This window comes from Mercenaria mercenaria, chromosome 12, assembly GCF_021730395.1.
Source record: "Mercenaria mercenaria strain notata chromosome 12, MADL_Memer_1, whole genome shotgun sequence".
In the NCBI taxonomy this organism is placed as follows: domain Eukaryota; kingdom Metazoa; phylum Mollusca; class Bivalvia; order Venerida; family Veneridae; genus Mercenaria; species Mercenaria mercenaria.
Window position 1 is genome coordinate 67,802,810 of NC_069372.1, and position 20,217 is coordinate 67,823,026.

Consider the following 20,217-nt stretch of genomic DNA (forward strand, 5'->3'; position numbering starts at 1 on the left):
TAAGTCCGGTTTTTGCATAATTTGTGTCACAGTTCATTCTTAAAAAATTACTTATAAATTTAACTCGACTTATAATAGGATCGGTTATAAACAAGAGCCTGTCTGATGACGCGCGCTCGACTATTCGAAGTATTGTTTGAAAAAAGGGGGTCAAAAAATATTTCCATTAGATTTTTCAGACAAAAGAAAAAAAATGGATTTTTTAAACAAAAAAAATGTTCCTGTATTTGTGGATTTCGATTAGTCTTGACTTTAATGGCAATGTGTGAACCTGATAGAAATATGTTAATTTATATGTTAGGCCGAATTATGGACATGTATAAAAATTAAACTAATTTCTAAGTCCAAAAAGGCCAGAATTCATGTAAAAAAAATAGTTGAAAGAGTCATTTACTCTTGCCTGTACAGATGAGAAATCATGTTGATAAAACTAGTGTTAAAAGTTTCAAAGCCACCAGTTCGAATAGTTTTGACAAAACGCTGACTTGTAAAGAAAACTGAACAAATTTCAAAGTCCAAAAAGGGCCATTTTTCAGCCAAAATAGTTTGTCTGAGTTATGTACTCTTGCTACAAATTGGAAATCATAATGATAAATGTTTAAGTTTAAAAGCCATAATATGACAAATAGTCTTGACAAAACATGGACATATCACAAAACACAGAACCATTCCAAGATCAAAAAGGCCATTAATTTCAGCCAGAGAAGATGACAGTGCCTATGTACTCTTGCCTATTGATAGTGTCTATTATACTGAAACAAGTTATAAAAGTTCCCAAAGTATATGTCAAACACTTTACAAAATATAAAATGGTATGAAAAACTTAACAAGATTTCCTAAGTTCAAAAGGGGTCATAATTCAGACAAAATGCGTTTGGGTTATGTACTCTTGCCTTAAACGGGGACATGCGTGATGGTAACACAAGTGTTGAAAGGTTTTCAAAGCTGTATATTCAAAAAGACTGTCAAAATGTAGATGGTACGTAAAAAACTTAACCATGATTTCTAAGTCAATAAAGGGGACCATAATTCAACCAAAAAATGCTTGATGGAGTTATGTATCTTGCCTACAACTGGACATGGTGATGGTAATAAGTGTTGAAAGTTTCAATGCTTATCTCAAATGAACTTGATTCAAAAATTGAACTGGGTACGAAGAACTTAACCAAGATTTCTAAGTCAAAAAGGGCCATAATTCAGTCCCAAAATGCTTGACAGAGTTATGATTACTCTATGCCTATAACTGGACATGGTGATGATGGTAAACAAGTGTTGAAAGTTTCAAAGCCTTTATCGCAAAAGACTGGTCAAAAGGTAGACTGGTACGAAAAACTTAACCTATATTTCTAAGTCATAAAGGGGCCATAATTCAACCAAAATACTTGATGAAGTTATGTACTCTTTGCGACCTACGGACTAGACTGGTTGATGGTAACAATGTTGAAAGTTTCAAAGCTTTATCTCAAATGACTTTGTCAAAAAAATGAAACTGGTACGAAAAACTTAACCAAGATTTCTAAGTCAAAAGGGCCATAATTCAGTCAAATGCTTGACAGGTTTATGTACTCTTGCCTATAAATGGAGACTGGTGATGGTAACAAGTGTTGAAAGTTCAAAGCTTTATCTAAAAGACTTTGTCAAAATTGTGGATGGCTACGAAAAACCTTAACCAGGGTTGTGACGCGACGCCGTACGTCGTGGTGAGTAGGATAGCTCTACTTATTCTTCGAATAGTCGAGCAAAAAACATGAGAAGTTGAAAAATCATTCTTAAATCCTGATGATGAGATTTGGATACATTGTGACTTCAATTATATATTATTCTTTGACAAAGCAATCACTGGTGCTATCATATATTCACAACGTATTTTTCCTTAATACCATTTATTATAGGTCGATATCTTTCATTACTTGCGCACCCGTGATCCTGAATATTCATTTGATTAGTTCAGTCCTATCGATGGTATTTTTTCAACGGTAATTTTTATGCAACGTGGCTTTTCGGGAAATTAAGTAGCATTAAAATGAAGGAGATTTTCAGCATAATTATACTTTAATACGTTTTAGTATGAAGAAATTGTGATAAAACGCGTTTTTTTTTTTTCCCAAAATTGACATGTATAAACACACCTTTTTCACTTAGATAATGTGAGACTTTTTTATTTTCGTTTTTAAACGAAATCATTTTGTTTAAACGTAAAAACCATTTCGTTTTAACGAAATTAACTATTTCGTTTAACGAAATCAGTTCACTTTAAAACGAAATCATTTCGGTAAAACGAAATAACTATAATTTCGTTTGTCGAAATGTTATTTCGTTTAAACGAAAGCAATTTCGTTTTAACGAAATTCATTTCGTAAAAACGAATCTAAACACCGTATACATAATAGACTGTAATCATAATTTGAATGTTCAACATATTAAAATTCCCTTTATCAAACATAGGGACGGTCCGTATTAATTCATGTCAACGGGGTGAAAGTGACTAGTTGAAAAAGTAACTGCCCCATACAGGTGTATTAAACTAACTACACACAAAAACAACCTCCTGTTTGCACGTGGGGCAAGACTTGCTATATTTATTGGACGAAAGGCTGGCGCATTATAATATGTTCAAGTACGGTAAACAAATTGTAGATAACATAATAGATCTAAGTAGTTTAAAATAATTCTGAAAAGCGTTTACTGTTTTAATGTATATACTATCAAATAAGTTCAAACGTGCACATAAATAAGCTTAGATCTAAAAGTTTCGAATTCGGACTCGCGTTATTTAGGATCAAGGACGGGACGTGCATCCACTTATAAAGGCATTTATAGGACTGCGAAATACAGATATAAACATGATTAAGGGCGGCTTTCAAGAATGATAAAAAAGGTAGATGCGAATCTTATAGCTTTTAATGCTACTTTTAGAGAACGGTATAAGACTATAAGAAAATACAAGGAATATTTTATTGCAATAAAATAAAATTGTGTACAGGCTTGATTGATCATCGAACTTTTTAACTTGATTAATGGACGCCATCGTCAAATCAAAACAGGTTAAAGGTCGGTTGTACACGTAGCCACGATACGCTGTGTCGTGCTTATCGTGGTTTAGCGGAAGATCCCAGCCCAAAAGCGCCCTATTGGTGCTAGAACGTGACATGGCTACATGCTTTGTTGTATTCGGCTTAGAGACATGGAAGTGCAAACTTAGGGGTTATATAGTGGTCAAAACCGTTCAATTGCTCGAAAGAGCATCTTTTCACGAGAAATGTGTATAACTGAAAACGAGAAGAATAACACAACTTATAAAGGTTCTAATCTTTAGATAGAAAAAATCGCAATACGTTAGCGCATTCGCCAAAGAGTTAAACTGTTTCATCCATACTTTGCAGGAACCAGTTTATTTCTTATCGTTGCGAATATACAACATAACAAAATTGCATGCATTAATGCACGATGTAAGTTTACAACCTGCCCAATGCATCGAATGTTGCATGTCACACTGACAGTATGTCCAAAAACAAGATAATATTGCGGACTATGCAGAAGGTCACATGTAATTTTACTAATAAACTATGATATAGGATATGGGATATAAGAATGCAAAATTACATTTTCAAATGTCAAAATGTTGATGCCACTGTGTAAAAATAATGTATTACATATGTACGAAAGCAACTATGCAATTTTTGACTTAATATTGTTCCATAAACGTGACACTTGACATTGGAACTATTTAACAATATTAATTTAAACAAATCATATCAGTGGTTGTGATATGGTTAAATCGTTTTTGAAACTACAAGTTGGCACGATTTGTGTGGACATTTGGTTTACAAGATGACCTGAAACAGGTTGCATAAAGGAAGGTTACATATATTATGCTACATGCTATATATTGGGACTATTTGAGATGGTAAATTTGACATGAGCCAATACTGTCAGATTCGATTTGAATAAATTATACCAACGCTCAACGGATCAAACAAACTACTGGGAATTTCTTACATGTTTCTGTCAAAACTGTTCTATGGGCCTATATAAGTTACTCATTTCCAGCTAAAACTTTTGTCAAAGTCCTTAAGAACTTCAAATATCTGTGTTAGCATGAAGCAACAAATTCTTGTTAAACCTTTCGAAGTTTTGAGATTGTTTCCTATTTTTTGTTTGTTTCACAGGGTCAAAAGTGTTTCAACGAAAATTACAAAATTATGAGCTGTAAAAGTATATTCGTAAAACACTACATCAAGATATTTATTACATGAACTCTTCATTTAAAATCACGCGTCTATAGTTTGTAATATTGTCATCAATAGCTCTTACACTGGTGTGCTGTTTAATGTCAAAATTTGAAGACATGAAAACCGGCGAAAATGTATTTATGACGTCATGTATAAAATACAAAGTGAGTGGCTTGTCGATAAATTGTCATAACAATAAAACACTGACATGAAATTAGATTGTTTCAAGCAGTGAACCTTAATTTTGGGAAGGGGAGATCATAGTCCTCCCGTGCTGTAGTACTGGGAGACAGATACAAAAAATTATAACCCGTTGGACGCCAGAGGCGTCCTATGGGGACAAGAAACAGAAAGAACTTGAAAATCTCAATACCTGGTTACTTTTTTTTATATGTGTGTGATGAGAATCGTAGCCAGGTTTTTTGGTCAGGCGTAAAGGAACGAGTCGCGCGTATATTTAAGGCGCTATGCAGCTTTTTAAAAAGCCGTTACCTACGTTTTCAATGCGTTATGTTATGCTACGAAAAGTCGCAAAGTACGCTTTTAAAACTTTTTTAAGTCTTTCGTAAACCGAGGCCGATGCAATATTTTTTTTCTCAGACAGCAGTCTGAAAAGGTACGTCCAATGTTACTAAATGCATATATATCAACAAAACGTTGAAGAAGTGGCGGAAGATGTGATGTAAGCGCATGTGTGCGATTGCGCTCCAAGGACAAAATCAGTTTCTTTTAATTTTCGAAACCCTCAGGCTACGGCCCGTGGCATAAGAGCATGAGGGTCATCCGGAGGTTGAAAATCTGTTTGAAAAGGAAATCAACTTGGTAAATGAGGAAGGCATAAATTGTAACACAGCTCAGCGTGCGGTGCAACAACCGGTTAAAGCTGATGACTCGTACAAAACATGTTTGGACACAAGTTTACACAATTCACTCATCCTTTATAAATCAATCAACACGTTTTTCCCGCGGCAATGCCTATGTTCAGTTCACATAGCACGTGATTTTTATGACTACATTATTGTTTATTGTTGGCCGCGCATCGCGGATATTACTTAAGTGACAGTCTAAATAGGTATGTTACATTTTTTTCTTCCTCTATTTTTTCTCTATTTTCTTTCTGTTTCTGTCGTTCTTCTTTTTCTCTTTTCTTCCGATACATATATTACTTATTTAATTTTGGTTTACCACATGTTTTTCCTGTGATATAAAAATCGTGCAATTTCGGATGTAGTGTAAAACAATGGAAAACTATTTACAGAGTAATTAGCTTATGCAACTGCTTTTTATCAGTTCTGCAGGATGATTTAAAAGAATACAACATCAGAATTTTCATAGTTTTAATTGATTAACGCGGATTGAAAAAGGCATCAGGAGAGAAACCATGATTATGCTCAAACTGGCCGTAGTATGATGGGAATTTCCGCGTGTACATGCTTCCTATTGTCTGAAATGAACTATAACTATGGAAATAGCTTAATTATGTTATTGTGCAAATGTATTTTTATTGGGTACATTGTTGATCGCCGCAAACAACCTCGCACCCATGAAAAAAGTTGTTTTTGGGGGCGCATGGGATAGCGTCCTGCCCCAGGGCCCAACCCATATCTATCATCAAAAAAAAACAAAAATGTATTGTACAAAATTCGAAGAAAATTTTATTTTAAACTTCCTTTATTACTTACTGAATGAAACTTTTACAGCCGTTTATTGACCAATATCAAAATTATTTTGGACAAATATTCGAAGGGTTTTCTTATCCTAGAAGTTGAATACAGTCAGTCTAGATATCTTTTTTTGTTAGTTTGGTCGTGAGTTTTTCTTACCGATTGCCAAGCCTTTTGTGTAAGTGTTTGTTCCAATGAAAAACAAGTGTTTTTAAAATAACTTTGATAGTTTTAATTGCAAGTGAGACATTGATGTTTTAAACAAAGTCTTATTTCTTTTTTAGGTTGTGTCTTGTGGCAGAGATAAAGTGGTGTATATAAGTATCATAGATGGGTCCACGTGGTTTCAGATTTCTACTGTAGGGTAAAAGGTGAGGTATGTTGTCTACTTTCTGTGTTTGAAATTATATAGGAAACACTACGATAAATATTCTGTTTTTACACACCCCCTTTCTGTAATTCGTATCCTTATGCTGCGTTTACACTTAGCCACGTATATGTCCACGATGCACACGATTTAAATAAGCTGGAAGCTCCACGATTTATTGCACGATTTTTTTTATTTCTTCGTGTGTTACTACCTGCAGCGTTTTATTACGAAACCATACGATTCTGATTGAGATCTACACGATTTTTTTTTATTTTCTACGCTTGGTTACTACCTGCAAGCGTTTTATTACGATACCATCACGATTCTGATTGAGATCTGCACGATTTTTTTATTTCTTACGCGCTTTGTTATACCTGCAGGGGGGGGGGAAGGCGTATTTATTACAAAAACCATCAGATTCTGATTGAGATCTGCTCCGATTTTGTTTTTTTCTACGCTTTGTTACTACATGCAGCCGTTTTTATACGTAACCTTCTCGATTTGATTGTGATTCTGCACGATATTTTTATTTTACGCTTTGTTACTACCTGCAGCGTTTTATTACGAAACCATCCACGATTCTGATTGAGATTCTGCCACGTTTTTTAGCTCATCTGATTTTTTGAAAAAAAGATGCAGGTATTGTCATCACTTGAGCGGTTGACGGCGTCGGCGTCGGCCAGTCTGCGGCGGCGTTGCCTGGTTAAGTTTTATGTTTAGGTCAGCTTTTCTCCTAAACTGTCAAAGCTATTGCTTTGAAACTTGGAATACTTGTTCACCATCATAAGTTGACCCTGTATAGCAAGAACTAACTCACATCTTGTTTTATGCAAGATTTATGGCCCCTTTGTACTTAGAAAATATCAGATTTCTTGGTTAAGTTTTTATGTTTAGGTCAGCCTTTTCTCCTAAAACTATCAAAGCTATTGCTTTGAAACTTGGAATACTTGTTCACCATCATAAGCAGACCCTGTACATCAAGACACATACTCCATCTTTGCTTTTTGCAAGAATTATTGCCCCTTTTGGACTTAGAAAATCCAGTTTTCTTGGTTATGTTTTTATGTTTAGGTCAGCTTTTATCCTAAACTATCAAAGCTATTGCTTTAAACTTGCAACATTGTTCACCATCATAAGCTGACCCTGTACAGCAAGAAAACATAACTCCATCCAGCTTTTTGCAAGATTTATGGCCCCTTTTGACTTAGAAAATTTTCAGATTTCTTGGTTTAAAGTTTTATGTTTTTAGGTCAACTTTTTCTCTTAAAAATATCAAAGCTATTGCTTTAAAAAAACTTGCTACTCTTGTTCACCATCATAAGCTGACCCGTGTACAGCAAGCAACATAACTCCATCCTGCTTTTTGCAATAATTATTGCCCCTTTTGGACTTAGAAAAATATTTTCTTGTTGAATATTATGTTTAAGTCAACTTTTCTCAAATAAAAACTATCAAAGGCTATTGCTTTAAAAAACCTTGCAACAGTTTTTCACATATAAGTGGACCACTGTACAGCAAGTAAAATAACTTATCTGCTTTTTGCAGAATGATGGCCCTTTTTAGATGAGAAAATCATGGGTGGACATTTTTCTATTATACAAAAAAAATCAGAATAGGCCGTCAGCACCGCAAGGCGGTGCTCTTGTTTTTATTTCTACGCTTTGTTACTCTGCAGCGTTTTATTAAGAAACAACACGATCTGATTGAGATCTGCCACGATTTCCTCACGTTCTCTCAAGTTCTCTTACGATTACCACAATATGGTATCACGCTTTGTCACGTTCTGTTTAGATTCCCTCACGTTATTCATGTTTTGTTAAGCTCTCCTACGATTTATGGCCACTATTGGTCCAAGATTGACAAGTTTGAGCCACGATTGGAGTATTAAAGAGGAGCCATGGATCATCCTCACATTCTTTCAGAGATTCCAAAGAGGAAACGAGATATGCATCAAAGAGTTGAGCAAAGATGCTTAATTTTGCAATTTTTCATGGTATGCCTATAATAGATACTCGTCGGCCAGCAGCAACAAGGGACGGAAGTGTTACACGTGATTTGTAAGGGTAAACGAAAATTAGATAATGATTAAAATGACCCAATGATCGACGTTCAACAAATTAATATTTGACCAATATTTGATTTTTAGCTCATCTGATATTTGGGGGGAAAAAATGATGAGTTTTCATCAATTGATCGGCGTCGGCAAATCAGATTCTTGGTTAAGTTTTATGTTAGGTCAACTTTTCTTCTAAACCACCAAAGCTATTGCTTTGAATTTGTAACAGTTGTTTTCACCATCATCAGCTGACCTGTTCATTAATAAACATAACTCTGCCTGCTTTGCAAAGCATTATGACCCTTTAGGACTTAGAAAATCATGGGTAGGACAATTTTTTATTATACAAGCAAAAAATCACAAACCATGTTGGTTGTACGAGGACTTTGCAATGGAAGTAAATAATTTAGAATAGTTTTAAAGCCCTGCTCCGTCCTACTTTTAACCTTGAATTGTCACTAAAAGCATGAAAACCCTGACTTGAACAGTGGTCCCTGTCAAATGAGTCTTTTTATATAAAATTTATATGAAATCCCTTTTGGTTACGTGAAAAACTGGGGCACGTGGCGGTTAATTGTTTCCTTTGTAATATGGGTTGCATCCAAAAAGTTTGAATAAGGTTTGCAGGGCTTTAGGTTTTGGGAAACCCTTAAAGAGTATCCTTTTTAAAGAGTATTAAATTTCCTACCATAAAATTTCTTTGACTGCTTTTTTTCAGGGGGGCGTATTCAAACCCCACTGGGACCGTTTTTTTCCCCATGTTTTCCTTTTTTTTTTCTAGTAAGTTTTTACTTTTTTCAAGACTAATTGGAAGAATTGTACAAAAGGGGAAAAATTTTCATTTTTAAGCGATTTTTGCTTTTCAATTTAAAATTTTCCCTTAAATCGGAGGGGTGGGTTTTAGACATTTTAAAATACTGATTATGTGGTAAAAGTTTCTTTTTACTTCTTCTTTAATTTTTTAAAATTTTGGAAGAAATGAGGGAGGTTTTACTATTGCCCCAAAGTTTTTTTTGAATGGTGGCAAAATTTAAAAAAACCCCCAGGGGTTTGACTTAATTTTTCATGTTGGAGTTAGAATTCGTCTCAAAATTGTTTATCTTGAGGGGGACCCCAGACAAAAAGTTTTTTTTAAATTTTATTTTTGTTTTATAATTGTTTAACAAAGCTGATGTTTCTTGTATAAAAATTTAAATTCTGTAAAAATTCTCTCCCAAACGTTTCAGATATTTGGCCATCACTTTAAATTTTTTTCTCTTTTTGACGTGGGGGGAAATACCATAAAAAAATTAAAAAATTTAAAAAAAAGGGGGCCCCGGAAAAAAAGTTTTTTAAAATTTGCAACACAGTTTTGAAACAGGGTCAATTTTTAAAAATATCCCAAAAACAAATGCCATTTTTTAAACTTTACTAATGGGGGTTCCTTTCCTTTAAAATTTAAAAAATGAAATCAGCCGGCGCCTTAGCTCGATAGGGAGGGGCGTAGGTTTAGGGAATCCCCGGAAATCGAAGGGGGGTATTTTTCTCCGTGACGTTTTTCAAATTTTTTTTTGAAAGCCCATTGTGCCCTAAAATCTTCCCGTCCCCCAACAAGGGGGTTCCCCCATGTAGGAAAGTTGGCTTTTATTTGCGAAAAAACAGGTTTGCACTGTTTATAATCCAGGAACACGGGTTTTTTAGGTTAACTGAAATACGTTGAAAAATGGTTTAAAAAACTATAAAAAAAAAATGAAGAGAGAGTTTTAAAGCAGAGCAAAAATTTTGTTTTCTGTTTTCTTGCTATGTGGGTTTGTTTTTCAAGTGAAAAAAAATTTTCAAGATCAAAAAAAACAGTTCAAAAAACGACCCACGGGGGGATGTTTTTTTTCAAATAGGGAAATAAAAATGTAGGGTTTTTTCCCATTTTTTTATCTGGTTTTTTTTTTAAGGCAAAATTTGTTTTTAATTTATATTTGCTTAAAATTCTTACACATGTCTTTCGGTATTTTTACAATCAACAGTGTTACAAGGGAAAAGAAACACTACATTTGATATAGGTGCTTTAAATGAATGATGATTCTGTAATTTTGTTTAGGGATTGCCTTCTTGTTTTTGCCCTTTTCGCCCGCCCGGGAAACCCCAAAAATCAAGGAAATATTTGGGAATTTTTAATATAAAACTCCATATACATTTTCACCATTTTATTTTTTGGGGCCCCGCCAAGGTGTCAGCCCAGCTTTAAAATTAAAAATTTTAAAAACAGCCCTTTGGGAACAAAATGTGGTTGTGTACACACGATTTCTTTCATTTTTCTTTTGTAAACTAAGAGTTATTCCCCTTAAAAATTTATTTAAAAACCCCACATATTTGAACAAAAACAAACTTACCTTTTGGGTTAGAATTTTTCTGGTCACCCCTTCCCTTTGAAAAAACCCCCCCTCTCCCCCCCCCCCCCCCCGAAAAAAAAAATTTCCTTATTTTAGTTTTTTTTACAAACGCCCATAACGTCAAACATGTTCCCACTATGAGATTTTTGGGGGGCCCATCAAATTTTTCCAGTGATTGCCCAAGTAACACCAGAGTTATGGCCCTTAGAAGCCCCAAATTTGCTAACTTTTTTGGGGTACTTGCAATTTCCCCCATCATAATTTTTGATTTTTTTGCCAATTTTGTGAAACTTAAAAAAAATTTTAAAAGCACCCCATAACAATTTCAAACGGTTTTTTTTTTTTGAAAAACAAGAGTTTTTGGGCCCTTTTAATTTTATCAAAAAATTCTACATATTTGTACATAAAAAAACCAACTATTTGGCGAATTTAAATTAAAATTTTTCCTTTTCATTTTTTTTTCCCGAAAAATTTATTTTTAAAAGTTTTAAGTTGTTCCCCCCAAACCTGGTCCCCCAATTCCCTTTGGCACCCCCCTCCCCGCCCCAACACCCCTTCCCCTACACCCCCCAAAAAACTTTTTTTTACCCAACTTTTCGGGGAAATAGGGGGGGGCTTTTCTACTCCCCCCGGAGTGGCGTCGGCGTGACCCTTTTTTTTTAAAGTCTTTCGGAAACCCTTTGTTTTTCTGAAAAATCTTTTTTACTTTTGCTTAAAACTTCCCGAAAATTCAATAAAAAATTTTTCCAGTATAAAAAACCAATTTATGAATGGGGGTGACCATTATACCCCGGGTCAAGGTCCCCAAAGGTCTTATACTGGGTTTTTTTTAAGGTTAAAGTTTTTTGGGGAACCTTTTTTTTTTTCTGTCCAAAAATTTTGGTTACTTTTTGTTATACTTACTGTAAGTTCTCATAAAAAATTACCGGAAAATACGAAATAAATATGCTGGGGGGGGTCCATTTTCCCCAAAAGGTCAAGGCCCAAAAAAAGTTATACTTCGAAAAATTTTTTTCATGTTATTTTTTTTCAAAAGCTTTTTAAAAGATAAATCTTTGGTACCTAAAAGATAATGACCCTTTAAATTTAAAAAAATTTGTTTATAATTAAAAAAACATCTTCATTGTGGTTTTCATACCCATAATTCTGAAATTTTTTTTAACCAAATTATGCCTTTTTTTATACTTAAATTCTTTTAACAAACTTCGATTTCTGGAAATCTTTGGTACTACTTTAAAATTAAAGACTTTAAAATCAAAAAATTCTTTATCAAACATCATTGCATATGTTGTAACAAAACCAAAAGACTCAAAATTTTTTGATTTTTATGGAAATTTTGCCCCCTTTGGGAAAAATTTTCCCTTTTTTAAAAAGAGGTCTCTTAAAACAGAAAAAAAATTTATTTTACTGTCAAATTCCCCCAAATGGGGGAGCGCGCCCGTCCCTTTCGGGGCAGCTTTTTGTTTTTTTTATTTCCTTACTTTTTGATTTTTTTTTTTTAAAACCTTTCCCTAATATTTAAACAACATGCAAGTTTTTACCCCTCCCCCCCCTCGCATTTTTAAAATTTAATGCAATTTTAAATTTTTAAAAACTTTAAACTTATTAAAATAACATCCCCTTTAAAATTTAAAATTTTTTAGTCGGGTCAAAGGGATCATACATTTATTATGTAAATTGATTTTGACTAATGAAATTATTTTTAACATCCTGAATTTCTTGCCCGATAATTTTTTTTCCCTTCCCACCAAACCCTTTCGGCGGGGAATTCCCAATTCTTGAATTTGCTTGTTTTTCTTGCATTTTAAGTTGTGTTTTATTTGGGAAAGATCAAGCCCCAACATACAGAACATGGAAAAGGGTGTTGTTAGATCTGGAGCACAAACGGTAAACATATTTTCCTATTTTCTTTGGGCTAGAATTTCTGAAAGCAAACTAAATTTTGTATTTTTTTCTGTTTTTAAGCAAAGCCATTTTGTGCCGCCATGCGTTGGGGGGGGCGCTATAGTTTTTTCTTGCCCCTCCCCGGGGTCCCCCCGTCCGTCCCGTCCCAAGTTTGTGACGCGCATAGTTAAAAAATATTTGTATAAATTGATGAAAAATTGCATGAATCTTTAAACTTGGGTTTTGAAATTGCGCACCTCCTTTTTTTTATGCCCCAGCATCTACTGATGCGGGGGGATTTTAGTGGGTTGTCCTTTTTTGTCCGTTCCTTTTGTTTGTTTCCCTTTGTTCGTCCTTCGTCCGTACGAGGTTTTAAACCCAAAAGGGGCCGTTTTAAACTAGCATCAAAAACCCTTACTAGAATGACTTGATACTAATTTCCCAAATTTAAACCCGGCCATTCCTCAAACTTTAAACAACACCTGACCTGAGGTTTAACCTTTACCCTTTAACTTGACCTCGTGTTTGATTAAGTTGCTTTGTTTCGACAAGGATGCCATCGGCGTTTATTGAGCGCAGCTTCTTGTTCGTCTGGGTTTCCCCCCCCCTGTTTTTAAGGGTTTTGGGCCCCTGAAAAAGTTTTTTTAAAAAAGCACATTTTACCTTGTGACACTCCTAGCTCCAAAAATAAATTTTATAAACATTTATGAAAACCCTTTCATGATTTATAATCATGATATGAAATTGTGCCCCTCCTATTTTTAAAACCCCCCACAAATGGTGGGGGTTTTAAAAAGGGAAAGGTCTCCCCCTTTCCTCCGGGCCTTCCGCCCTTTTCCCTTCCTTTCCCTTCCGCCTGTCCGTAACACTTTCGTGTCCGCTCCATATTTCCTAAAGGATTTTCATAAAACTTGGGTCAATGATCACCTCATCAAGACGATGTGCAGAACCCATGAGCCAGCCTTGTTGGCTCAATGTCAAGGCTACAACTCAAGGTCAAAGGATTGAGCCTTCCACTTTGTGTCCGCTTTATATCTCATTAACCCATTGAAAGAATTTTATAAAACTTGGGTGAAATGACCACCTCATCAAGACGAACTGCAAAACCCATGAGTCAGCCATGCCGGCTCTAGGTCAAGGTCACAACTTAGGGTGAAACGTTTGAGCCTTCTATTTTGTATCCGCCCTATATCTCCTAAACCCCTTGAAAGATTTTCATCAAACCTGGGTCAAATGATTACTTCATCAAAGCAATGTGCAGAACTTATGAGTCAGCCATGCCGGCTCAAGATCAAGGTCACATCTGAAAGTCAAAGGTTTGAGTTTTCCATTTTGTGTCTGCTCTGTATCTCCTAAACCCTTTGAAGGATTCATATGAAACTAGGGTCAAATGATCACCTCATTAAAACCATGTGCAGAACTTATGAGGCAGCCATATCGGCTTAAGGTCAAGGTCACAACTTAAGGTGAAAGGTTTGAGCCTTCCATTTTGTGTCCACTCTGTATCTCCTAAACCCCTTGAAGGATTTTCATCAAACTTGGGTCAAATGATCACCTCATCAAGAAATGAGTCAGCCATGTCAGCTCAAGGTCAAGGTCACAACTCAATGTCAAAGGTTTGAGCTGTGTATCTCCTAAACCCCTTAAAGGATTTTCATGAAACTTGGGTCAAATGATCACTTCATCAAGACGTTGCGCAGAATTCATGAGTCAGCTGTGTCAGTTCAAGGTCCAGGTCACAGCTAAAGGTCAAGAGTTTACCCTTTCACTATCCGTAGCACTGGCGGGGGATTTAGCTGTCTTCCAACTGCCTTGTTTATTTTGGTCTGCCCCCAATTTTTAGAGTTATGGCCCCTGAAATAGGCAAAAATGCCCATTTTCACCTTGTGACGTGCCTAGCTCAAAAAGTATTTCATATAAATTGATTAAATCTTATATGAGTCTTTATCATGATATGAACTTGTGCACATCTTATTTTTATGCCCCCGAAGGGAGGCATATTAGTTTTCAACTGTCCATCCGTTCGTTCGTTCGTTCGTTCGTTAGTCACAACGTTAACTTTTTGCATGAAGGCATTTTACTCGCGAACCACTGAACCCAGGACCTTCAAACTTCACATGCTGATAATACTTATTGAGTACACCACTCCTACTGACATTGGGGTCACCAGGTCAAAGGTCAAGGTCACAGGGGCCAACGTTAATTTTTTGCATGAAGGCACTTTTCTTGCGAACCACTTCACCCAGGACCTTCAAACTTTACGTGCTGATAGTACTTATTGAGTACACAACCCTTACTGACTTAGGGGGTCACCAGGTCAAAGGTCAAGGTCACAGGGGCCAATGTTAACTTTTTGCATGAAGGCACTTTACTCGCGAACCACTGCACCCAGGACCTTCAAACTTCACTTGCTGATAGTACTTATTGAGTACACCACCCCTACTGACTTTGAGGTCACCAGATCAAAGGTCAAGGTCACAGGGGCCAACGTAACCTTTTTGCATGAAGGCACTTTACTCGCGAACCACTGCACCCAGGACCTTCAAACTTCACATGCTGATAGTACTTTATGAGTACACCAACCCTTCTGACTTTGGGGTTATCAGGTCAAAGGTCAATGTCACAGGGGCCAACGTAACCTTTTTGCATGAAGGCACTTTACATGCAAACCACTTCATTCAGGACCTTCAAACTTCACATGCTGATAGTACTTATTAAGTACACCATCCCTACTGACGTTGGGGTCACAAGGTCAAAGGTCAAGGTGCTGCGGGGGCATTTGTCACCATTAGTGACAGCTCTTGTTTGTCTAGCTCCACCCCCTAGTTTTTAGAGTTATGGCCACTGAAATAGTCAAAAATGTACATTTTCACCTTGTGACCTACCTAGCTCAAAAAGTATTTTATATGAATTGATTAAACCTTGTATTAGTCTTTGTCATGATATGAACCTACGCACCTTCTTGTTTTTGTCTGTGTTTAGTAAGTTATATAATATTTCAGTGGTCAGACCCAGTATTGGTGTTTTATAAGTTATATAATATTTCATAATATTTCAGTGGTCAGACCCAGTATTGTTGTTTTATAAGTTATATAATAGTTCAGTGGTCAGACCCAGTATTGTTGTTTTGTAAGTTATATAATATTTCAGTGGTCAGACCCAGTATTGGTGTTTAGAAAGTTATATAATATTTCAGTGGTCAGACCCAGTATTGGTGTTTAGTAAGTTGTATAATATTTCAGTGGTCAGACCCAGTATTGGTGTTTAGTAAGTTATATAATATTTCAGTGGTCAGACCCAGTATTGGTGTTTAGTAAGTTATATAATATTTCAGTGGTCAGACCCAGTATTGTTGTTTAGTAAGTTATATAATATTTCAGTGGTCAGACCCAGTATTGGTGTTTTATAAGTTATATAATATTTCAGTGGTCAGACCCAGTATTGGTGTTTAGTAAGTTATATAATATTTTAGTGGTCAGACCCAGTATTAGTGTTATATAATATTTTCAGTGGTCAGACCCAGTATTGTTGTTTTATAAGTTATATAATATTTCAGTGGTCAGACCCAGTATTGGTGTTTTATAAGTTATATAATATTTCAGTGGTCAGACCCAGTATTGGTGTTTTATCAGTTATATAATATTTCAGTGGTCAGACCCAGTATTGGTGTTTAGTAAGTTATATAATATTTCAGTGGTCAGACCCAATATTGTTGTTTAGTAAGTTATATCATATTTCAGTGGTCAGACCTAGTATTGGTGTTTTATATAATATTTAAGTGGTCAGACCCAGTATTGTTGTTTAGTAAGTTATATAATATTTCAGTGGTCAGACCCAGTATTGGTGTTTAGTAAGTTATATAATATTTCAGTGGTCAGACCCAGTATTGGTGTTTAGTAAGTTATATAATATTTCAGTGGTCAGACCCAGTATTGTTGTTTAGTAAGTTATATAATATTTCAGTGGTCAGACCCAGTATTGGTGTTTTATAAGTTATATAATATTTCATTGTTCAGACCCAGTATTGTTGTTTTATAAGTTCTGTAATATTTCAGTTGTTGTTTAGTAAGTTATATTATATTTCAGTGATCAGACCCAGTATTGTTGTTTAGTAAGTTATATAATATTTCATTGGTCAGACCCAGTATTGTTGTTTAGTAAGTTATATAATATTTCAGTGGTCAGACCCAATATTGTTGTTTTATAAGTTATATAATATTTCAGTGGTCAGACCCAGTATTGTTGTTTAGTATGTTATATAATATTTCAGTGGTAAGACCCAGTATTGGTGTTTTAGAAGTTATATAATATTTCAGTGGTCAGACCCAGTATTGGTGTTTTATAAGTTATATAATATTTCATAATATTTCAGTGGTCAGACCCAGTATTGTTGTTTTATAAGTTATATAATATTTCAGTGATCAGACCCAGTATTGTTGTTTAGTAAGTTATATAATATTTCAGTGGTCAGACCCAGTATTGTTGTTTAGTATGTTATATAATATTTCAGTGGTAAGACCCAGTATTGGTGTTTTAGAAGTTATATAATATTTCAGTGGTCAGACCCAGTATTGTTGTTTAGTAAGTTATATAATGTTTCAGTGGTTAGACCCAGTATTGTTGTTTAGTAAGTTATATAATATTTCAGTGGTCAGACCCAGTATTGTTGTTTTATAAGTTATATAATATTTCATTGTTCAGACCCAGTATTGTTGTTTTATAAGTTCTGTAATATTTCAGTTGTTGTTTAGTAAGTTATATTATATTTCAGTGATCAGACCCAGTATTGTTGTTTAGTAAGTTATATAATATTTCATTGGTCAGACCCAGTATTGTTGTTTAGTAAGTTATATAATATTTCAGTGGTCAGACCCAATATTGTTGTTTTATAAGTTATATAATATTTCAGTGATCAGACCCAGTATTGGTGTTTTATAAGTTATATAATATTTCAGTGTTCAGACCCAGTATTGTTGTTTAGTAAGTTATATAATGTTTCAGTGGTTAGACCCAGTATTGTTGTTTAGTAAGTTATATAATATTTCAGTGGTCAGACCCAGTATTGTTGTTTAGTAAGTTATATAATGTTTCAGTGGTCAGATCCAGTATTGTTGTTTAGTAAGTTATGTAATATTTCAAGCCCGCCCGCTTAGCTCAGTAGGTAAGAGCGTTGGTCTACGGATCGCGGGGTCGCGAGTTCGATCCTCGGGCGGGGCGTATGTTCTCCGTGACTATTTGATAAACGACATTGTGTCTGAAATCATTAGTCATCCACCTCTGATAATTCATGTCGGGAAGTTGGCAGTTACTTGCGGAGAACAGGTTTTTACTGGTACAGAACCCAGGAACACTGGTTAGGTTAACTGCCCGCCGTTACATGACTGAAATACTGTTGAAAAACGGCGTTAAACCCAAAACAAAAAAACAAATGTAATATTTCAGTGGTCAAACCCAGTATTGGTGTTCTATAAATTATATAATTTTTCAGTGGTCAGACCCAGTATTGGTGTTTAGTAAGTGATATAATATTTCAGTGGTCAGACCCTGTATTAGTGTTTAGTAAGTTATATAATGTTTCAGTGGTTAGATTCAGTATTGGTGTTTAGTAAGTTATATAATATTTCAGTGGTCAGACCCAGTATTGTTGTTTAGTAAGTTATATAATATTTCAGTGGTCAGACCCAGTATTGGTGTTTAGTAAGTTATATAATATTTCATTGTTCAGACCCAGTATTGTTGTTTTATAAGTTCTGTAATATTTCAGTTGTTGTTTAGTAAGTTATATTATATTTCAGTGATCAGACCCAGTATTGTTGTTTAGTAAGTTATATAATATTTCATTGGTCAGACCCAGTATTGTTGTTTAACAAGTTATATAATTTTTCAGTGGTCAGACCCAATAATGTTATTTTATAAGTTATATAATATTTCAGTGGTCAGACCCAGTATTGTTGTTTAGTATGTTATATAATATTTCAGTGGTAAGACCCAGTATTGGTGTTTTAGAAGTTATATAATATTTCAGTGGTCAGACCCAGTATTGGTGTTTTATAAGTTATATAATATTTCATAATATTTCAGTGGTCAGACCCAGTATTGTTGTTTTATAAGTTATATAATATTTCAGTGATCAGACCCAGTATTGTTGTTTTATGCGGTAAATTATGCAGTTATTTTTTTAAATATCGTTCTTTTATAAAGTTTGCAGTTTTAAAATATTTTTTGTATCAAAAACATTTTAGACCTGTAGGCTATAACTATATCCTTGGTAAAATTCATATCTTTAGTAAAATCTTTATGATGACTTTTATGGTGATTCTTATCTTTTATGAGCGGAAACCCTTTAAGCACCTTTTTATCGTTGAGCCTGCAGCAGAACGTCGAGTTTAAAAGCGTGTCTTTTCCTCGGTAAAGTCACTCTTCTTGTAGACTTTACTTGTGTTGTTTTACTTTATTATTATCATTTGTGGATTTGTAATAAAAAAGGGAAAAGACACTTTAAATCTTTGGTATTTTAGGTAAGAATTTACTATTAGTTATTATGATTTTGTTCTGCAAAATAATATTTCTATAAGACAATATTTCAATAATTAGCATTGGGTCAGATGTGAACTGTTATGTTTATTTGTAAATTATCTTTCATGGTTTTGTCATTCATGTATTTTTATTTGTAATTCAGTACTTAAAGCATTTATGGTTTTTAATGTTTTTTTTTTTTCCTCTCGCAGAATAATGTTTCTGTAAGATAAGGTTTTTTATTATTAAGTATTCGGGCAGATATGAATAAAGCATTTTATAGTATTAATGTTTTTTCCGCAGAATAATATTTCTGTAAGATAAAATTTACTTAATTAAGTATTCGGGCAGATATGAACTTTCTGTTTATCTGTTAACTAACTTGAATGTTTATGTTCATTCATATATATTTTTGATTTTAATTCGAGCTAAATGTATATTTGATATTTTTAAGTAAGAACTAATATCATTTATTGATGTTTTTCCCTTAGGGCAAATGTAAAATATCTGTGTTTATTTTTTTAATTCATTTCATGTTTTTATTCATTCATGAATATATTGTTAATAATAATTCAGTACTTTTTACAAATATTTTAAACGCTATCTGCTAGGTAAAATGTCTCTTCGGCAAGCAACTACAGTTGCTTTTTTTCGTAAAGATGAACACTTTAGCTCGTCTAGAAGTTCTAGTTAAAATTTGCATTCAAAATAATAAAAATGGAATTATCTCATTGGTCGTTATATTTTTATGTGTTTCGGAATGAATGAAATCATACACTAACAGTTATATTTATTTTGTTTTAGTATTTGTTGGAAAATCTGTATGACTTGTTAGTGATTTCGCGACAATTTAAACATTGCAGTCATTCTTATATGCCTTTTATGAATGTTTAATATAAAATTAAGTATTAATTATTTGATTATTAGGACTTTCTGGTAGACTTTACTTGTGTTGTTTTACTTTATATTATCATTTGTGGAATTTGTATAAAGAAAGGAAAAGGGACAATAAACTCTTCTTGGTATTTTAGATATCTCGGAAGGAGTCACGATAGAGTACCCCATTACGGCCTCACGGCACAAAACGTGGTGGGTAGGGATCGACCCCAGCCTTTCAACTTAGGAGCGA